Genomic DNA, 14,550 nt, shown 5'->3' on the forward strand with positions numbered 1-14,550 from the left:
TTGTTGAGTCCAGGAATTCTTCTAAATCTTCAACTTGACCGGACGGCTCGCCTTGTTGCGTTTTGACATCCCATAGAGGAGCTTTGAGGAGAATGGATCAATGTCGAGAGCTCTAGACCGCCCTCATCTTGGGGTTGGTGGTTGAATGCAACACCTGGTGAGAGCGTCGGATGGCGGGAGAGCTAGAGGCAGGCGCAAAACGCCAATGCAGAGCATCCATAAACAGCGACAACAGTCAGCGTCTCTTCCATGTGAATATAATCCCTCCTTCAAATTAATATCAACAGATTTTAATTAAGGATACGACGAAATCCGGGTTTTATCCAGCAGGAATCTAAACGTTTTCAAAATGGGACAATCTGGCTTTGGCGCAGATTTGGCGCAGCTCTCCTCATGGGGTTGATTTTGGTATTAAGGCTGAGTGTGCAGTGTATGGAATAGATTTGCAGAACGCAGTGCTGGTCAGTGGAGGTAGGGCGAAGCAAGTCAGATGGATCTAGCTGACGTCAGACCGTGTAGCCTCCCCCCCTCTCTCTCTCTCTCTCTTTCTCTCTCTCTCTCTTCCTTTTGTCTTTCTCCCTAGCTGCAGCAACAGTCATCGTAAGGCACGGTGAAGCGAGTGGAGTGAAGAGGGAAGTATTAGGAGAAGATAAGAGTAGCCTATACCGGAGGAATATAACAACGTGGTTTGGATGAGTAAAGTTAACGACCCTAACACACTTGACTATTTGAGTCCCCGAACACTTTGCTATTGGATATTAATATTTTTGTTATGGAGAAATTAGGAATAGAAATGCAAGGCGAATATTCATGCAATCGACGTCTTTTTTCTTATCAGGGGAGTCAATATAACTTTCAGGGCGGGATCAGAGCGTCAGCGGGTACAGCAGTAAAGTGAGGCATCTTGGCCTTATTCGTTGTCCCACCTTCCACTGCCGAGTTACCTGATCATGTGAAATGTAGGCAGTTGTAGTGAGCAGAACGTGTTAGTTAAGGGGGGACCATGCACGGCCTCACTGACGTTAATTGAATACTGACTGACTCTGAAAAATAAAAAGGGTGACATGGAGCACACTATTCACTCACTAGTTTTTTTTGTTTAGTTCTTACACAGTCATCTAAATACTGTACAATGTTCGGTCAAATCAACTCAAGGGAAGGATGTGTGTTAGAACAGGATTTTTTCTCTAAATGTGTTCTTATTGTTGCTAATTGTGCTTTCTTTGAATATCTGGTCTCAAGTATCTCAAGTAATAAGTGAATAAGTGAATTTAATACATACATACAGACATACAGTCAAATTCTTCCTGGTGACAAATGGTAGCACCAAAAACAACAAGGTTATAAAATGTCACCACAGGGTAGAAAACTGCCCATGTCTTTTTCTATTATTCAAGGTAATGGCTATTTTTGGTCCCAGATAGCTTTGGGGCACAGCCTGTCTTAGGATTGCGGTTTTGGCACACTCATATGATGGGGTCAAAAAGAAGACACATCCTTGCCATGCTCTCATTAAGCCTCTCATATAGGGAGCCAGCAAGTGCTACATTCCAAGTCATCTCATCATGAGAACCTCAAATTAGTGAGTTGTGTAACTGATGAGCTGTCATGTTTGACTCTATAAAGCTGTCAATGGTTGACGTTCCAAAATGAGTAGGTCTAGGGAAATGGGGAACGGCTTAATTGTCTATGTATGTTAAAGTTTTGACAGACAGGACTTACAACATTAACCTTCACATGAATGTGCTTGAAATATGCTTGCCTCCTACCCACAAATGCTAAATGTAAGAACCCTATGTGGAGTGAGAGCACATTGCAGACTTCAAACTGTACCACTGAAAACATAGGTTAAGTCACTAACCACTGGACAGTGGAGCATGTGGGGCCATGTTTTCCAGTTCATTAAGTGCTTTTTGGTGCTGTACACAATTCAACCTGTTCAGAGAGTTCACATGCCTGTCAATATCCTTACTAGCTGTCAAGTCAAAATCCAAGGAATTATTTTAAAGTATGTAAGTCAGAAGGATCCTAAAACCAGTGTCAAAATTGATTTGGTGCATCTTACACAGTTTTTTATTTAAAGTAGTTCAGTATCAGAGATAACTTGCAGTAGTATTCTTAAACTTTAAAAACATAAAATGTATGATGAAATATAAACATCCCAATGTCTTCCCAACAATGGTGTTCCATTCCACATGAGTTTTAGCAATATGTTTTTAAATTAATCATAGTTATCCCTTTTTCCTAGGCATTGGCAGAAATATACAGCAATGAGACAGCAGAGCGAAATAAATAGACTGAATAGCAATGAGGCAACTTTCCTCTTGCCTGGAGCAGTGTGTGAGTCAAAAGGGAAAGGGGCGATACTTGTAAAGGCCCTTGCTGCACTCCAAGGTTCTAGGACTGTCTCCTGATCCTCAGAGCCAAATATTGTGGACCAGTGAACTCTGACAAGTGAGGTAAGTGAACAGGCATTTCTTTGACTCTAAAGCGCACTGGACAACTCATGGGTGAAAAGGTGTATGAATATTGTGTGTGAATATTCCTAGCTGGTTTCTCCGATAGGTGGCCTTGGTGAAGTGGCCAAATATGGTCGCTTGCCTATCCAAGTTGATAGAGTCAAAGGGATGAAGTAACTACGTGCCCTGCATAAGTAATGGGACAGTGAAGCATTTTTTTCTTCTTTTGGCTTTACTACAAATGTTTGGAATTGAAATCAAACAATGACTATGAGGTGAAAGTATATATTCTCAACTTTTAGTTGATGGTATTTGTATACATAGTGTTCTAGATATATGTTATACATATTCTCCCAAAAGTTCCAGGACAATTGACTTGCCAGGTGTTTCTGCTTAGTGTGTTCTGTCACATCATTTGTGCAGGCATAAGAGAGCTGTCAATGCCTAGTATTGATTCTAGGCTTTGTGTTTGCCTTTGGAGTCTGCTATTGATGTCTATCAACATGAGGACCAAAGAGGTGTCAATGAAAGTTAAGGAAGCCATTATTATGTAGAAAAATCATTAACTATAAACACAAAAATCATTAACATTACCAAAATCAACAGTTCAAAAGATGGTATCTATTTTAATGTTTCAAATCACAGTGGCAATCCATGGAAATGTAAAGGATTTATAAATGGTTTATAACTGTTTTATAAACTGTAGTTTATTTGTGCATTACAAATGTGTTAACCATTATGAAACAGTTATAACTCATTCAGACATTTTTCAAGTTATATTGTAATTTATGAGCAAGTAAACTGTGGTTTATAACCTAGTTATTCACTATTTATAAATCCTTCATTGATGGCACCTTAAAGTAAATGATTTACAGTTAAGTTAGCATACATACTAGCTTATGATTTCTCTTACTCTCTTTGGAAGCAGCCTTTTGTAACAGAAGATGTTTACATATTTGAGGGAGACATGTAATGTTCTTCTAGGAACATGTTTAGTTGTTTCTTTAATTTTATCCAATCAATACCTACACAATAGCTCAAACTTGAGTTTGGGCAAATTACCCTTTCCCTGCAAAAAAATCAGCATTGCAGTAAATGGGAGCAAAATTATGCCCTTCTTAGTTTCTTGGTGTGGTGTGATTTTGGTTGAATTTCTTCAGTTCAAAAATGTGTTTGTGTGAGAACTTCTGCTTGGAGGCAGAGGCTAGTGCCTTTTTCTCTCTGTAGCCTACCAAAGTATTTTAGCTGTCTGGTGGGATCTACTGTACTCTCTTTGACTTGAAGAGGCCATCTGGGATTGGTACATCCATTTTGGTCTTTTAAATTAATTATATGTTGATTTAAAATGCTGCATAAGCTTGCTTTACTCATAATTGTAAACAAACTTCAAAATATGATTAAAACTAGAATTTTAACTCATGGATGGTCAGTCTTTTCATCCATAGCTCTGTCTATCAATTACAATGGGTTAGGGTTAGATTTCTCCCGCCCTATCCCTCAAATGTTTACCAAAGAAAGTGGCGGGTTAACTGCTTTGTTCTTGTTTGAATCCCACCATAGCATTCACCAGCCAGTAAAAAGGAAAGGATTTTTGCTATTTTGAAGAAGACTGAGCTCATTACACACTGCTTCCTCAAAATTAGAGTCTAAAGATGGCATATAATGGAGAACTGAACCACTCCTGGAAGGGGACAAAGCCAAAGAGACAGTGTCTGCTCTGTATTTAGACCTGATTTAGCATGGCTGCAACTGGGAGCCAGGCAAGCCTCCAGCTATCTGACAAATCAGACCCAGGATGCTGAGGAGGAAATTAGAGGTTGTGGTCCTTATCATCTCACTTGTCCTGCCTCCCCGCTACACTCACCTGCACATCATATGCCACTGCTGCCTAGTAGGACTGTCATCATGATGTGGCGCTGATGTATTCCTGTTTCTGTGTGTGTGAGTGTGTGTGTGTGTGTGTGTGAGAGAGAGGGAGGGAGTGAGAAAGTGCGAGAGAGAGAGAAGAAAAATCTTCATGCACTGAAATTGGACACAGTGGCGAGATGGATTTATTTGGTTTATACTTAAAATACCATAATGGGATTAGCCATACATTTATTCATAGAGACACCAACATCAAATTGTCATGTGATCTATGGAATTCACTGTATTAACCGCACATTATTACGAAATGTCATTTTCTCATTCATAAGATACAATGAACTTGACTCACACACACTAAGGGGGACAATCAACTCTTTGGAGGGGAATGCCATGATTCGGTAAATCACACACGACAAAATAATATAATTGGATTCATATGGCACATCCATCCAAGACTGCAGTGATCTGACATCATTTTCTGGAATAACACCATAGATTTAGGAAATGGCAGAGCTTGAATATACAGTAGTCATAAGACTGAGAATAGGGATTTGTATTTGAAATGACACTACGTTTCACGAGAGATAGTATGGAATTTTAAATTATGGTTCTATTGGAATAATGTGGTGGTTTAGGGTTGCCGCAAATAGCCGACTCTCTTGGCAGCAAATCTGAGGAGCAGCCTGAGGGGATGAGTCATCCCGAGGACTTTCTTTTTTTTCTTCTTTTTTTCCTTTTTCTCCCTCCTGAATACTCTGCACCCAGCACATTCCTGCAGAGCCGTCTCTCTCTCTCTCTCTCTCGGCCGGCTGTTCTTTTTCTAAAGGTCCTTCACTTACACTTCTAAACATTCACCTCTAAACATAAAGCATTGCTTTATGACTGTATTTTTTCCCAGTGCTTTCCCAGGGGTCTTTTTATGACTGTCATCTGACCAAAACGATAAAGAAGGTGTGGGGGGGTGGGGGTTGCTGATTGCTCATAACATTGCTGTAACACCTTACCGTAGCTCACCTCAGCATCCGACACTGTTCCTACACAAATTATTAAATCATTTGCAAATCCACACAATCCATTCTATACACAAACTATTACCATTCCATTGTTGTGACTGGAAATGTTTAGAGCTCATGACAATCAAGAGGAATAACCTTGAGGTTGTTTTAGTCCACGGGGGACACTTCAATGTGTGCTGCATCCAAAGTCACCCTTTGTCATTCCCAGTGAATGAATGCTACTATTACTATATGCAATGCTGTCAAAATAGGCAGCAGTGATATACAGTAAATATTAAGTAATATTACGATATGTGTAAGGCCCTTGCCACCCTAGTCCATCAGAAAACGTATACAAATCTATACGTATCAATTCACTATGCGATTTGATCCGTGGAATTCAGGCGCAACGTTTTAAATAGCCTAGGAACTGAACAATGCAAATTAGCAACTCAATACGCAAACTCACTTCTAATTGGCTAAACGGACAACCGGACTGTGAAAAGGTCAACTCCTTCGAACAAAAAAAAAAAGATAAAACACATGAAACAGACCCGAGACCCTTGGCTCAATCCGTAACAACGAATCCGTAACAAAGCGCTCTATAGAGTACAAACTGCGTCCGTATCTGCACAGCCGCGTTCTAAAATATTGGACTGTGCCCTCACAGTTGGCTTTTATCAAAGCCTCTTTAAAGGAAGCCGGTTCACTCCACCGCCATCTTGGCGACACCTCTTCAGGCGCTTATTTTAAATAAGGAGTCTCAGTTTTTTTAGACAGAGGGGGGGGCAGGACAAAACTCCACAAACACTCCATTCACACCAAAATGATATGGATTAGGTACTTTTCCTTTCAGTTTTTCAGATCACTGAAGAGTGTAGAAACATTTTGTGCACTCATTTGATCGTTATAATGGCTTAAAAATACGCTTTATTTGGCTTATTAGAGGCAAATGGATGGCGGCTGAGGACTCTCCCACCTTTTAGAGCATATTAAGGCATATTCATATTATTCATATTATTATTCATATTCATATTCATATTCATATTCATATTCGTATTATTATTATTATTATTATTATACTCCCAGGATAGTTACTAAACCAACATGTCCGCATCCTGCCGTTTTGTCAATGATGCTGTATCATTGATTAAAAGTAGCGTAGTCTCACAAAATCAGTCTGTCACACCCATCGCTAAATGGGGCTAGGAAGTGGTTGCATCTTGTGAATTTGATTAGCACTGTGGACTCTATCGACCAATAGAGAGGAGTTGAGGAACTACTTCAAGTAGAAAAATGAATGCACACTGTTCAAGTAGAGAAATGAATGCACACTGCTCACCTGCGAAATGCTGCCATCGAAAACTTCTTCAGCCAACTCCATGTTTTCATTTTGCGCAATGCGTGCAAATAAGGGCACAGACAGAAGAGGAGGGTCATTGCGAGTGACCCAGGTGGAGCTACAGTGAAAGGTTTAGGGGGATGTGGACTTGCTGGTAATTTCTGTCTTCACCTTTTACTTTTTTTGCCCCCAGAATCTCAATTGAGGGATGATGAGATCAGAATGATTAGAACCTCTAATGTAACCACTTATCAGAGACATGCTAAAGGGATAGTTACAAAATTAAGTAGAACCTGTTCTATTTGAGATGCTCCGTGCCAAGCATGCATGCTCGGCAGTGCCCCTGTGTTTCACTATGGACATCATGGTGTTATAACTGCTTTTTGCTCAAAATGGATGTTGATGGAGTTATATCTCTTTAACATTAGGTTTTGGGTGCATCTCAAAGGTTTAAAATGACTTCCTGGCCTAATCTCTTTTCCTATATCTGCTGAAATGTAAAAGAACATCTGGTCCTGGAGATCCAAAGGATGTGCACACTTCTGTTCCAGCTTTGTACTAACATACCTTATTCAACTTATCAGCCCTCCTCTCAGCTGCATCTCATTGTTGACTGAAGCTTGCTTGTTTTCTCTCTCTCTCTCTCTCTCCTCTCTCTCTCCCACTCTCTCTCTCCCTCTTTGGAGCCAAGCTATTAATTATGGGAGAGAAGTCACAGTGTGGATAGCAGTGCTTTTGCACTCAAACATGCCGACTGTCAGCTTAATCATAGCCCATGCCGATGTGTGGAGCTGGAAACGGCATAGACCAGATTTGCTTGTTTAACCTTATCAGATTCTCGAAGTTTCCTGGGTCTTGGTTAATGGGTCACGATTCAGAGTCTGCCAGGGCTACATTAAGTACACCAATTAGGAGTTTTGAGACACACACAGAGTGAAATGTAGGACAAACCATAGTCAACAACAATTTGTGTTTGTAGAAAATCACATGTAGAAAATGTGTTGCACATAAGTTGGATATTGAAATGTTTGTAACATGTTACAACAATTTTCTCTCATATACTGTATCACTCAATTGTGATGAACTTGCTTGTGGAATTAACGTCACCTAATTAGAGACCATTAAGGCTCTCACCTGTGCCTGCTTTAGGACTCTGTCAGAGACTATGGGGAGGCCTCTCACACTACAGGTTGGCCCTAACCCTAACCCTGAGACCCCGGGGGAGGGTCTCAACTGGCTGGGGGAATTAAGTCGATTTGAACTGAAACCATTCTGTGTTATATGTGTCTTCTATAAATACAGAGTGTGGTGCGGGGGCAACTGAACAGGGCTATGGGGGAAGCCTTGTTAGTGAAAGTGGGCGGAGTCTTTTGTGTGGGTCAACGAACCATGTTACCGGGGCAGAGCCCCCTAGTTTGCTGTAAGTGTCACTACTAGACTACCAGATTGACCTCTAAGCCTTTTGCCTCAGCTGTGTGTAGTATCACTTAGAGTGTTGATTCACGCCCTTTGGATGTGTAGTGTCATGTGCCGTGTCCAGTATCACTTTAAGTGTTAATTCACCCCCTTTGCATGCATCGGCGCCTGGACCCGATTGCAGCTAGTGGTCTGTGTGGAGGCTTAAGCTCCAACCTGTTACTCCTACTGCTAAAACCTTGTGGTGATGTGTTGGGACGATGTGTCTGACACCTTACTAAAGGTGGTGGTAGCTAAACGCTACTCTGCTCAATTCAATCCATTATTGACACCACCTGTAGGGTGGTTTCAAGGAGTGTAACACTATCAATGGCGTTGTAATTAGTATGACCTATTATTAGTAGTAGTATTACCTAGTAACGGTTCTAGCCATTAAACAAGAACAATGGACGGTTGCTGTGACTTCACTCAGGCTGTATCTCGATGCTATTAAATTACAGCCTTTGCTCATCTGATTGTAAATAGAAGGTAATAGGACAGGAGGTTATTGAAGACTGGAGATGCAGCTTATTATAGTGTTGTTCTGTTATGTGGCAAAGAAAGAATAAGATAGAACTAAACTTCATATTGTTCTAAATGTCATCAACATAGAATTGAATCAGGTTTCTTTGAAAATGAAGTATTGGATGAAAACATTGAGAGAAAGGACTGGGTTAAAAATCAAGACATACATTTATTCCCCAGTACAACTTCAGTCAGTTATGGACATGATAAAGCGGACTCTACACACAAGTGGTCACTTGACCAACTAACACAAGTTATCATTATGTTATACTGTATCTGACTCCAAAATATATTTGATGATTAATAATGATTGATAATGATTCGCTCATCACTGTCTAACAGACAGTCGATCATATCGGATCCTAGATTCCATTAAGAATACCCAATATGCCTCCCCGTGCTCTCAACGTTAGACATTAATGATGACACACCTTACCGCTGTGTGATAAGTTGTTGTTCACGATGACGTGCTGTTCACGATGACGTTGTGCTGTTTTAACAGAACCTTTACAGTATCTAGCACACAACATCACATTAATGCACATAGGGTTAGGGTTCTAATCTAATCTAACCCTAAGATTTGGAATAGAGTATTAACAAATTAACCATTTTAAGTTTCAAAGAAACATATAAAATAAACAAACTGTAATAAACAGTCTACCAGGGAGTCTACCAGGGTCATTCAACTGTAAATAGGTGTTCCAGGCTGAGAGAGGGGGGCATTGATCACCATGGGAGATCAAACGATCACTGTCTTTATATCAGCCACATTTAAATCACATGGCTGGCGCCACCAAATCCGTCCACAAAAACAGACACTCACACATACTGTTGTTCTTGGAATGCCTGATGAAAATCTCATGACCAAAACATTGGTTTGATCTCTATGAACACCATGGAGTAAACAATAAAGCTACTGTGTCAGTTTATTTTTCTTTTCTTTTTAAATTTCTTCAGTTTAGTGCTGGACTGCACAACAAAGTGTGCTAACATTTCAATTTTTAACTAAATTAAGTTTCAATCTTATTAAGAAATTGTGACATTAAATGCATTGTATGTGACATACTTGAACTTGGTTTTGCAGTGGAAGACAACGTTGTGCTCACTGTTCTTCTCTGTGGATAGGTTACTTCACAGAGCATACTGTCTGACCTAGTATATATACATAACATGCAGTTTTGGGAAAGCTAAAAGAATACACACGCACACATATAACCAAATAATTTGCCATTTTGTCTTCGCTAACAAATTTGGGAATAATTTGAGAAGCAATAAAACAGATGGAAATATTGGCTGTGCAAATATTTTGTCTCAGCCTACTAGTGACATTTGTGTTTGAAGTAAAGGTGTCTTATATCAATACAGAGCTAGTACGATAATTGTCTAATGGCGGCCAAATAATTTTTATCTTTGGTCACAGAAGTTGAACGTACCAAGTGAAAAGCGCTCCCTGTACGCAACCAGAGTGTCATAGTGAAAAGTTTGAATGCACGTCTTCATTCACAGGCTTCTCCATCACTCTCCTTTAATAGGGTGCTACATAATTTGTGGGGCATAACATGTTTACTGTACACTTTTACTTATTCTTATTATTAGTGGGCTTGCTTCAGCAAGTCCAACTACTGTCCTTCGTTATACTTATTATTAGTGGGCTTGCTTCAGCAAAGTGACTTTTGGTTTTGATACCTATTCAACTGTATAAACTATACAAACTTGAAAGTGCACTTTTTAACATGGAGGTCTATGGAAACCAAAATATGCTGGTTTTGAACCACTGCTCCTCTTACACCTTTTAAGCTATTTACACCAATGTCAGATGTACCAACAACTCCAAATATACCAACCCTGATAAAAGCTTTCTGATACCTATTAAACTTGTTAAACTATTCAACTATTTGTAACTCATCCGGTTAACATGGCGGAATGTTGATTTAGGCTAACATTCTGAGAACCCCCTTGTTACTGCAACTGCCATGGAACTTTCAGGACTCTTCTAAATATATCTAACCTTCTCTCATCTATCTATCTATCAATCTATCTATCTATCTTTCTCTCCTCTATCAATCTATTTAACGTTCTCTCATTTATCTAACCTTCTATCATCTGTCTATCTAACCATATATCATATATCTATCTATCTATCTAACCTCTGATCTATCTCTCTTTCATCAAACAAACCAACCAACCAACCAACCAACCATTCATCATCCATCGAACCAACTAAACCATCTTTAATTTTATCTCGCATGTGCATTCATTCGCACGCGCAAACACACACACACGCTTATATACACGTAGCTCCCAATATCGGAAGCTCATTAATTGGCCACTATTGGCTGCAGTGAATTGATGTGCCACCTGTCACAGTGTATTCACAGCAATTGTGACATCCTGTTCTAGAGAGGAACTAAAATAGCCCCTCATTACTGTAAGTAGGAACACTTCTCCTGAGCACACACACGCGCGCGCGCGCGCGCACACACACACACACACACACACACACACACACACACACACACACACACACAGATTGATTCACCATCACTCAGGCAAGGCCTTAACATGTCAATAACATGATGGCGCACACAAACACACAGAAAAAGATCTCCTATCTCAGGGTCTGTCTGGCTCCTTGTTCTTGGTGAGCCTGACTGACACTCACTTTGAGTTAGGAGGACAGAAGATCAATTTGTTTCACACAAACAACCAATGGTTGACACTTTACATCATTAGGAATGGGAGCATGTAGGCCCACTGAGAACACTAACCCAGCTGATGACAAACATTCTCAGAACATTTCAGGAATGGTCTTGGTTAAAGGTGCAGTATGTAGTTTTGCATGTTGCTGCCCCTGTTGGCCACACTGAAAATGTGAAAACATGCATATGCTAAGTTTTCTAATAGCGACAAACATGTCCATATCCTTATAAACAAATTAAACGTAAAATAGGCAAGTAAAGGCCTGTGTCGTACCACAACACCACTTTGAGAAAACGCTATGTTTGGACCAATACATCACTGTTCACTTAACGTTCTTCATCATGTGATCTCATTCCTTGAAGGCTACCGATTTATCATGGCCATTTAGCACTATTTTAAAGCTAAAATATACATACTAGACCTTTCAGAATACAGATATTCAAATAATCTACAAACATGCTTAGCCTATGACAATTCAGGTACATCTTACAAAGTCAAAGTAAAAACGTGTTACGTCTCATCTTGTTCGTTAGCTTTGTCTTTGTTTCATGTTTTTCATTTTTTGTTGCCTGTTTATTTTTTTGTCTCTCACCTTATCTCTCGTTCCAGACACTTCACTACCTGCCCCACTACCCGTGTGTTTCCCGCCTGTGTGATCGTCGTTCACCTGTTCCTCATCATCATTCCCTGTGGATTTAGTCTGTGTGTTTCCCCTGTCTTCTTGCCAGTTCGTCTTTGTGCCTTAGTGTCAAAACGTCCCAGCGATTTTCTTAGTGATTTCTTGTCTACCTGGTTTTTGATCTTTGTTAGTTTTTTCAAGTTTGTCTTTTGTCTTTTCCCTGTTGAATTATCTGCCTCCTATTTGACTGATTACCCATGTACCATACCCTGCCTTGCCTACCCCTTTTTGGAAATCTGCCTCCCTACGTATTGTCTACCTGTGTACCAAACTCTTTTCTGGAATTAAAGGATTATTTTTTTGGATTAAGCTTTTGTCCCGAGTCGTGCGATTGAGTCCTCTGCCTTGGATTACAGCCTTTACAAAACGTGGTCATCATGTCGTGATTAAAAGTTCCTATGGTTGCCACGGTGTAAATGTTCATCTTCTCTCCTCTTCCACTTCAACCACAACAATAAGCAGAGGAACCCACAGAGCACTTGCTCACCATAAAAGTGCATGTAAGACATGCATGTACTGTGTGTCCAAAAATTCACGTTATTTCAAAAGGACATGTTTTGTCAGGTCTATCAGCAAGAAAGCAGTGTCTTCAATTTTTCATTGATGCACAGCATGAGCACTTTGGGCCCTCTGGTACTCCCCTGATATACATTGAAATGATGATATGCATCTGCGCTAGCTCCGTCTACCGGGGGGATATTTACATTTCTGAGGTGAATATTGTTCCCAAGCTCTCACCCAAACATGATGCATTCTGACAATGTGAGACACTGTGCTACAACACTGGGATCGTTTTTTTTTTTTATTTGCACACACGCAATAACAAATGCAAGGCAAAATGAAAAGAAAAGGCAAACTGTGTAGGTTTAAGAAAGTTTAAGATATCCAATAGGGCTTGTTGAGAAGCCTCCCCTAAAAAGTAACAGAATAATAATAATTAAAAAATAAATGAATAAATAAATAAAATAAAAATATATGTGGGGCATCAATTGAAAAGGATATATATAGGGCATCAATTGAAAATGAATATTAAGACAGTTGCTCCAAGAGATATATGTTTATATATACTAATAATACTAGTGCAATCTGTTCTACTGTTCTCTGGTGGTCTTCATCTCAGACTATATCCACTCTCACCTAAAACATTTTTATGAATAGTTGTCATGACAATAATTGGAATATGAATATAATACTGTATATACAAATATATCAGTCTGAATATATAAGCATGGATTTGAATATATGGGTTGATGTATGACTCTTAGTATGACGCTGTGTTCAGACACTAGAGGGCTCAGCAGTGGCCTCGTAGCAGTGTGTGATAAACATGAGGCCCACAAGGAGAGCTTAGTCAGGCTTTCTAACCCTGCCAGGCTTTGAAAAATAACTGGGGTGTGAAACGTACTTAGTGGATCCGTTATGCTAATGCTACAATCAAAATTAAGTAGGCTTCCCTGGGGGAGACACATCCGTAGTATAACATGCACATACCACATGGCAGAACTTTTTTTTTTTGTGGGGCAGTCCCACTCTTATAATTTTGTATATTTCAAAGTGAGAATAAAGGACATTCTTCATCATGGAAAATATGTTACGTAGCTATATGCATCATTAATCTAATTTATGTAATTTAGGGTTTCTCGGAGAGAAGCAGTTGTAAGCTTAGAGCACTTATGTTGCAGCTCTGTATATCTTCCAATAGTCTGGGTCATTTGCTCTACAATGCACATCTTAGTGTCTGTCTACACATACAGTTAGCCTGTCGCTAACAAGTCCTACGTTTCTACTGGAGATGAGATATCACTTGAAGTGAATGCATAATTGATGTTGCATTGTGTAATGGCGAGTTCATGTCTTATTCAATTCCATGTTTTGCTAAATAGTTCCAGTGTAATGTTGGCAGGGGAGCTAGCATTCCAACGGTGTAAAGCCTTGTATCTCTAATATTAGTCTACATTTGTCTTTAGGTTATTCGACAGTTCTTTGTATGGAAAAGGGTTCTACCTAGAGGCCATGCTTTATTGTGTATAAAGTCACAGCTGCTCTCTTTCTGCTCTTTGTGTTGTGTTATCTCACTCACTAATGTACCTGCGATGTTGGTTGTTGTGTGATTCTAACTGCATTACATCTGTGTTTATGTTCATGCAAGTGTTTTGTTAGGGTGTTTGGACCGGCACCCACTAGTGTGAAGTCTATAGGACTGGCCCTCCACCTGACAATGGCCAATCAAGGTTCTTCACCTCTCAGAAATGTTGTGGTATAATCTTAGAACAAATATTCATTTTGTTCTTGTGAAGGCACACTTTCAAGAACCCTTTTGGATACCATTTAAAACCCTCTTGGGAAAGGGTTTAACAAGGAACCCAAAAGGGTTCAAAATATGATAATTAGTCATAGAAAAACTGAGACATCCATAACTAATATGAAAAATATTACAAAATAGGTAGAATCCTTAGACAGAGGGTTCTACCTAGAACCAAAAAGGGTGCTCCTGGCGGGTCAAGCCGAAGAACCCTTTATAGTTCTGGA

This window comes from Argentina silus, assembly GCF_951799395.1.
Source record: "Argentina silus genome assembly, chromosome: 1".
Taxonomy (NCBI): domain Eukaryota; kingdom Metazoa; phylum Chordata; class Actinopteri; order Argentiniformes; family Argentinidae; genus Argentina; species Argentina silus.